The 8,503-nt window shown below is 38.3% G+C and overlaps 1 long non-coding RNA gene across 1 annotated transcript; it reads right to left on the bottom strand.

Moving 5' to 3' along the window:
* Positions 1 to 381: 381 nt before the first annotated feature.
* LOC145723044 (uncharacterized) lies at positions 382 to 7,855 on the bottom strand. Its single transcript, XR_014147770.1, has 2 exons — positions 6,170 to 7,855; positions 382 to 5,297 (listed from the first exon to the last, which is right to left on the bottom strand). It is a non-coding gene; the product is annotated as an uncharacterized LOC145723044 (long non-coding RNA).
* Positions 7,856 to 8,503: the final 648 nt, after the last annotated feature.

Raw genomic sequence — 8,503 nt, 5'->3', positions numbered from 1 at the left:
GACTACAGATCTAGCTCATTCAGCTTAAGGATTATTTAATTACGAGTATAGGTTCAAAATGATCTCCTATGACTTAAGTGAACTTTTTTGATGTCCTTTTCAGTGTAACATCATTTTGTCCTAGTGTAAGTCTATGACATGTTGGTAAGCTAAGGAAATGTGCATATATAAATATGCAGTCTATATAAAGATTTCCTTTCGATAAAATTTTATAGCAGAAAACCTAATGTGACCATCTCCTACCAAATAACTAGAATTGATGGGCCTTAAGATAGCTTCAAAGAAAGAACCCTGCTAGAGCAGAGGGGTTTCCAAAGTACATCTTCTCTGGGACAATATGCTGACAAGTTGAAAATTAGCACACAATAAGAACACACAATATATGCATTTAACTTTATTTTCTCCAAATAGAAGAAAGTTTCACATGCTTTTCATACTTCTGGAAATTGCTTCAGAAGATTTTTCTACTCTAAATATAGTTTCTCTTTAATAGTTAAATAAGCGTTAACCGATAAAAGGTTAAGTATTAAGAACTTTAAAAATTAATAATTAAAAAACAAAACACAATAGAAAAAAAGGTAAGAGACACGAAGAATTTCCGAATTCCTACTTAGGAATTACCATAATAAAACATGTTCAATTTATTAGTAATCAAATATGTGCAAAATGAAACCACAATGAGATACCATTTTACATTTTTCGGCTTGGCAAAAATTTGATTCTGATGATCCCGAACGTTGGCGAGGATCTAGAGTACTGAAAATTCTAGGATACCAGTGAAAGTGTAAGCTGGTACCATGACTTTGGAAAACAATTTGGCCTTATCTGTTAAGAGTTGATAAGGTGCTTTATTGTTCGACACAGCAATTCTATTCAAGGTATACATCCAGTCTTGGTTATGTGCACCAGAAGTCATATAAAAGAATGTTCATAGCAACACTGCCTTTTTCTATTTCAAAGAAAGATGCAGTTCAATATCCAGTGACCGGAGAAGGGAAAAACTGTGATACAGTCATACAATGAAGTAGTACTTAGCCGTGAAAATAAACCAGGACACTTGTTACAAAATGATAATGCCCAACTGCAATGAACATAAAGTGATAGAAGAATACAGTTTAATGCCATTATTATTATTATTTAAAGTACATATGATAAAGGAGGTAAAATGATAAAGGAGAGAAAGGCTATGATCCACAGAGTTCATGAGAGGGGCTCCCACTCTCAAACAGGGATGGGATAGGGCCCTAGAAGAGCACTCAGTGCCTCAGAGAAAAGGCAATGAGCTGGTGGCAGGCACACAGGGGTTTATTACTCTTTATATTTTAGTGTGTGTGTGTATAGATGTATGCGTATATATTCCATTGCATGAAATAATTTTAAAGCCTGGAAGGGTTGTAACAAACAAAGATTACACATAACGTCTCTCCAGATGACGAACGGAGCACTACGAACTGACCTCAATCATTCATCACTTGGCAGTAACTGCTGCCCTTGATTCCGTTTTTCTCCTTCTTCAGGATAGAGACTGCTGTCCTGCTCAGACAGTACCCATTACATTCCAGGAGCTCAACACATGCTGATTGAAAGGATGACCAAACCAACCTGACCTGCATTTCTAGAAGAACTAGGAAAACTGAAAATCTGGGGTATAAGTGGGCAGTGATTACCTGGCTTATTTGGTTTCACAATTTAGCACATTTCCTTCAAACTTACAGCCTGTTCTCTTTTATCTCCTCCTTTACCCTCCTTCGGTCTTGCTGTTTAAGGTCTCAAATAGTTCAGTGATGAGATCAGCCTCCGACTCTGCCTTCAGAAGTGTCTTCTGCTTTCAGAGAGGGCTGCCTCAAGGGGGGCCCTGCTATCTAAGGGTGGCAGCTACACTGTACTTGGGTTTTTGCACCCAATTAAGGGAACAAATCCACCAGTCCGTGGCTTCAGTGTACTCAGGAAACCACAATCATCTATTGGAACCAACCAAGGGAACAAGAGATTTAATGCTTCCTTGGCCCTGGTCACTGCCTGAGAGCATTCTGTGATCACCTCCCAACACACATGTACACAGGACCACATACATGTTTGTCTCCTCAAATGGGCAAATGATCCGTCCGCATTTTTACAACTAATCTGCAGCATTCAGGTATGAGATTCATGAGTGGGAGTAGAAGTATAACATCCCAACTAAACAGGAAGGTTTCAACCAAACACAGAACTAAAATTAGAAAAGATATAAGAAATGGTAGGGAACAAACACTCCATTTTCAGAATATGTGTTTTCTGGAATTTATTTCTCTTTAATGCTGAATATAAAATCTGAGATTGCACCAGTGCCTTTAGAAACAAACGCATACACACTGAAATCTAAAAACAATTATGCACATCAGAGTGGGCCCTGACACTTAAGAAATGCTGTTAAATGGAAAGTATTTCTAGAAAAAGCAAAACCAAATTAAAAAAAACAAACAAACAATAGAAAGAGGCTTTGGTACCTTTCAATAACAGAAGACAAAAATAAATTTAGTTCATTTTTAAATTCATGTAATACAAAAACAGCTAGGTGTCTGGAGGAATCTATAAAACAGAAACAAATCTAAAATATATTAGAGTCTGAGAGAGAAAAAAATCTTCCTTTTCTCCTCTTTGACTTTAATAGAACACCAGAATTTGGAAAAATTAAGTATTTCCCCAACTAAATTTTCTTTTGGTCTGCATATACCTAGAAGGATGGCACTCTGTATTTTATCTAATTTTAAACTGGCATAATTTTATTTTTAGCAGCACATTTCCTTTGTCCCAATAAGCCTACCACAGGAGATAAAAATTCTGTCTTGAAATGCCTTTGGTATTACATCTACGTCTGTAACTCCCACCTAGTTCTTTCCTAGGTTTTTAAGACTGTGAATATTCAAATCTAAAGGCAGCTAGTTAAAGAAAGGAACAGGAAATCATTACATGTTTGGAGTTTAGCGGGTAAAACAGTACAAGGAAAGAGACAGTATTCTCTGAACACAATGTGGTCCCAGAGGGCAATACGTCAGGACTCTGCAGAGCCTGGGTATTGCAGCAAATGCCACACAGTGTGCTTCTACTTCACTCATAACAAGTACAGTCTCAGCCAGGGCTGGTCTCTCCTATTTCTACGCTGATTTTAAAATAATAATAATAATAATAATAATAATGATGATGATGAGGTGAGGGGAAGACGATGTGTGACTGGTAGCCATTTAGCAATATCATCCATCTAGTCTGTTTAGGAAACCATTCTGGTCCTACAATAACCACAGTAATGCAAAAGCTTTAAGATGAACAAATCTGAATAGCTAGCTTTGTCTAGCAAGTATCATGTTGATCCCCCAACCCCAGAATTTAACTTGCAAGGCCTCAATCTTACCAAGTTGGTTCTTGGTGCTCATTGGCAAGAGTAGATTAAATGTAAGTTAGATCACTGTAGCATTAAATTTTTAAAATTGTTGTATCTGCAAATGAAATTCTAAGTCTTATCAGAAGACACATTTACTCAAACACAATATCCAGTTCAAAATAAAAGATTCCTGGATAGTCCCTGGGATTTCTCAAATGGAATTTGACCTGGATCTTATTTAATGCCAACTAAGCAGTAATACCCATGATTTCACAACAGCTTTCCTTGGAGAGAAAATTGTGGATCATGTATTGGTTCCAGTCAAGTTGAAATCTGTGGCATGTTCTTCTTCTGGTTGTAGTCCTGGGCTGCAAATCTCAGGCTGGGATTTCAGTGTCCGCATTCAACAAGTCCTTCAGAGTGGTCCGCATTTACTTAGTTGAGGGTGAGGGAACACAGGGGACAGGACTTTCATTCTTATGTCCTTTCAATTTCTTACATCCTGCTCAGCATCTGAATGACAGGTCCAGCATCAGGATGCTGAGAAAAGCAGAATATTTTAGGCAAACCTCTAAGAATTTATCCTATTCAAGACTGTTTATGTATGGCAACTAAAAACTCTAAAGACCATAAGAAGGGACAAGGATGGAGAAAAGCAGCCTCTGTCTGAAGGAAGTCGACATGTTCAGCATCCGCTCCAAAGGGAGTAGAGATTCTGCATGCCAAGTACAATTCAGAGCTATTCTCTGACAGCCCCTCTCTCATATACACTGCTCTGAAAGCTCACTGGTATCCATGTATAGAATGGGAACATGTATCTGCAGTATTCTGAAAAAGCTGGGACTGTACATTGGCCAGAAATAAGAGCAAGCCATTAGAGGTCCGGTGAAAAGCAACCGAGGAAAAAAATGAAAATTGTACCCCAATATTAGTATCTTTTCATATGCCTCATCAAGGGCTCATAAAATATATCTAACCAAGATCTTCCTTTCTCAAAAAAAAATATATATATATAATCCATTCACAAAATAGAATAAGCAGCTGTTAGTTAGGGAAGCTGCATTTAAAAATATGTTACTTGTGCATAAATAAGTTGCTAGAGCTGAAAATCCCTTCAGATAGGAGTCAGATCATTTCCCTCTAAATTTACTGTCTAATTAGTACACCTCCTAAAACATACCTTTTACGCTGTCTTTTACATTTAAATGAAACTTTTCCCTTGCAAGAGATGCAGAACCCTTTATTTTCCAAAATACCAACTATTTTTATCCCTGTAACTTGGTCCTGATCACACATTGTTGTGACAGTGATTTTTAGAAACATCTGGAGGAGTTTGGAGGATTTATGGAAATAAGAGTGTCCATTACCAAAGGAGGCTAGAACATCTTTTTCTATAGGTGCTATTACAAAGCACTGGAATAGTGATGGCTGCGACTTTTGCAGCAAAAATCTTGAGCCCTTTGTCAACCAGCATTGCTTTTTTTCTGTCTGATCAAAAGATTCTAATAGTCTGGCAAACTAATTTCAAGGATACAATCCAGGCCACTTAAAGAGAGGCAGGTCTGAGCAATACTGCCATCAGCTACAACCTAGGGCAGATTCAGCATTTTCTCTCCAATGGTGCTACCCATTTATCTTTCAGTCATTAAGGAAGCACACCTATAACAGGTTAGAGTACCTCCAGGTGAATGAGGCAACTGCAGGCAATTCTGAAAATAAGAAAAAAACCACCACAGTCCTGATTTGGTTTAAAGCAATCATGCAATCCCATTATACCCATGTCTTCCAAAAACACCTTTTCCATGGCAAGCAAAGTTATTGATGATGCACGTGGCTTTAGTCACAGTGACGTATTAGGTAAGCAGGTGTGTGCTGAGTACCAGGGAGCACTCCAAAATACATCTCCGTTATCTTCCACTTGTCTTCTCTAAGGTTCTGCCTATTAATTTAAAAAAAGAAAAAAAAAAAAGGTCAGTTGTTGCATTGGGTTGACAAGAAAATTCAGCCTGGTGATGATATATATATATATATTTTTTAAGATTTTATTTATTTATCTGACAGAGAGAGAGACAGGAGAGAGGGAACACAAGTAGGGGGAGTGGGAGAGGGAGAAGCAGGCTTCCCGCTGAGCGGGGAGCCCGATGCGGGGCTCGATCCCAGGACCTTGGGATCATGACCTGAGCCGAAGGCAGCTGCTTAACTGACTGAGCCACCCAGGCACCCCCTTGGTGATGATATTTTAAATGTCAGGAATGGAGATGTTGGAAATCACAATAAATCACCCCCATGTGATTGATGACAGCAAATCCTAGGTTTCAGGAGCAGCACAGATTTCAATCACAGCCACCCAACCTGCCAAATGTCAAAGTGGAAAGGAAGCCACATGTTTCCAAAGGCTGTTGAGACTCCTCTCAGAGGCACTACTCCCCCCGTACCCAGGTGAGTGGGGTGTGTGTGGGTACTTCACTTGGGGCCTGCGGAGGGCCACCAGAGCTGAAGAACAGCACCAGTATGGCCAAAACTCTTAGTAAATAAGCTGCTGCCCCAATCCCCCCAGGGCCACCTCTGGCCCTCCTCCCAGGAGAGTTCCATGTTTCAGCCACTAAACAGACACCTGCCATGGCAGGGGGTGGGGGAGGGTGGGACTTCCAAGACATGCTCAAGCTAGCTCTGGCTGGTCAGTGCCCAGGATTTACTAGCTGTTACATTACTTTGAATATCACCCCTGAATGGTAGGGATCCCAAAGCAGAAACTTCTACTCCAGGCCCTGCTTTGAGTCTAATTAAACAACAAACTTGATGGTTTTCTACCTGAAAATTATTGGTGAAAAGGCCTCCTTTTCTCTTAGGTATGTACCATGATGGGTTGGCTTCTACTGGCTCCAACCAGCCAAAGGAGGAAGTGGGCTCCCCCAGGATTTCCATACTTTCAATTTCTTGAGAAAAGTGAGAAATCTGTATTTTATATATTAGCAACACATTTAAATTCTTTTCAAAGTTCTGTGTAGGAGAGACACATCCAGAGCCAATGTGGCCTATAGGCCACCATTTTGTGACCTCTTACCTTCTTCTGCCCTGTCCATTTTTGAGAACTGCCCAGAGCCTACCTTATACCTGGGCCTGTTGGGCTTGTGAATATTCTTCTCCTACCATCTCTCTACTCTCTCCTCACTGTGTATGAGCAATTACAGATGCTAATGTTGTCTTATATGTTCATTGGCAGGCTTTCTAGCCCTATTGTTTATGTACGTATACTGCAGAGAGTGAGGGAAAGGAAAGGAGAAAAGGGGGTTCCACCTTTTAGTATATTATACCCGTGAATACTCTGTCTAGGCCTTTGAGTGTGGACTGTGGATTGAGTATGTATTACTACCAAGGTAAAAAAATAAATAGATAATTGGGGGGTGGGGAGGGGAAGCTGAATTGCTCTTAAACATATTTTCACCTCTCTCCTATGCAGTGTTAGTTGCTATTAACCCTTAAGGCCCTGAATGATTCATGAGAGAGGGTTGCACAAACACTGCACCATGGACTTCCACTCTGGTTCCATGTGCTTCTACTCATACGATTGACTCAGGGGCTGGAATATGGTGTGCTGAATGGGTGGGGTTGCCCAGAGCCTTTAATGCCCTTGGAATGGTCTACTGAAATCAAGTAGTTGTCAATGGCATCAGAAGACCAACTTTAATACTGTGACCACAAGTCATGTGAAAATGCATATTTTATGGATTATAGGCTCCCTGGGAAATTTATGAGAGAATAAATATTTTTAAAGAGTAAAAAAATCAGCCTTCAGAATCTCTAAGGAATCTACATCTTCAGGGGAAAATGAGAACAAAGACGGCAAGCGCACAGTATTTTTTTTTTTTTAAGGTTTTTGCATAGATAATGATGTCCACTAGATTTATGCATACTTTAGATTACTCCTACCCATGTTTTTTCCAGGTCTTTGAAGATAAATCTGGATTGTTTAATATATTTGGATGAAATATGTTATAAAAATACTACAATTTTCCTAACAAGTATTCCAATGTTCCATCTTTATAAAAATAGTTGTAAGAACCTTTAAATATTATATGTGTGGGTTTTGCCACTGTTTAAAACATACGCATGGAAACCACCCACAACCATCTGTGGACTTAGTAATGTAAAAACAAAGCAAGATTTCACATCGGCTATGAACTGCGGGTGCTGGTGTATAATTTATATTATTGATAGTCTCTGCTTTCCTCCCATAGGTGTTCCAGAAACGGTACAGATCCTGAGTAGCCTCAAAAGACCTATTGCTGACAGACATCAAAGTACCCAGTAATGTACTTTCATTTCAATTCAGTGTTAAAAATAGATACTTTAGAATTCAGTCTCAATTTGAAATATGGCCAAAACCTCAACTGCCTTGTATATAAAGATTACAAGAAAATACACCCAAAAAAGTTAATATGCTTATCTCTGGGTGGTGGAATAATAGGTGATTTTTATTTTCTATTCTATACTTTGGTATTTTCCTAAATGAACCTTTCCTAAATAAGGCTACTTTCATAATCAGAAGAAAATAATATTTTTAAAGGGGGAAATAATCAAAATATTACCTTATTTAATAAAGAAATTGTTTTTTATTTTGAAAGTGAATCTATACGCTTCACAAACTTGTAATAATATATATAACTTCTGGTCTAAATATTAGAAAAGCTTGAGCATTTTATGTTCCATCAAAGACATATAACATAATAAAGTAGCTTCAAAAAACATTTTGATTTAGTTCAGGAATTATAGTGTTTTTTTTTAAGGTTGACCATTTATTATTACAGACCATCTCCCTTCCAATGTAAAGGAGTTAAACGTGCAAAAAACCTTAAAGATATGGCTTTGATTCTGCTATTTCAAAAAATGTAAAGTAATGTAAACTTGCACTTTAAAACAGAAAGCACTTACTACCTTAAATTTTCCTTGGAAGAAGGGGGGTATAGATTTTAAATAAAATAAATGATAGATAAAAATAAACTCTAATATACAACAATTGAAAATTAGAGGAAAATACCTTGGGCTTCTTCATGCATTTTTACACCAGGCAGTCCCTGACTGTGCATTTGAGCGAGTGAAATTTAAAAATTTAGGAGACTTACGCATGCATTCCTCTAACATCTT

This window comes from Leptonychotes weddellii, chromosome 8 (assembly GCF_054177405.1).
Source record: "Leptonychotes weddellii isolate Sample4059 chromosome 8, ASM5417740v2, whole genome shotgun sequence".
NCBI classification, from domain to species: domain Eukaryota; kingdom Metazoa; phylum Chordata; class Mammalia; order Carnivora; family Phocidae; genus Leptonychotes; species Leptonychotes weddellii.
The sequence above is the reverse complement of the archived record's forward strand: the minus strand, read 5'-3'. Positions and strand labels throughout refer to the sequence as shown.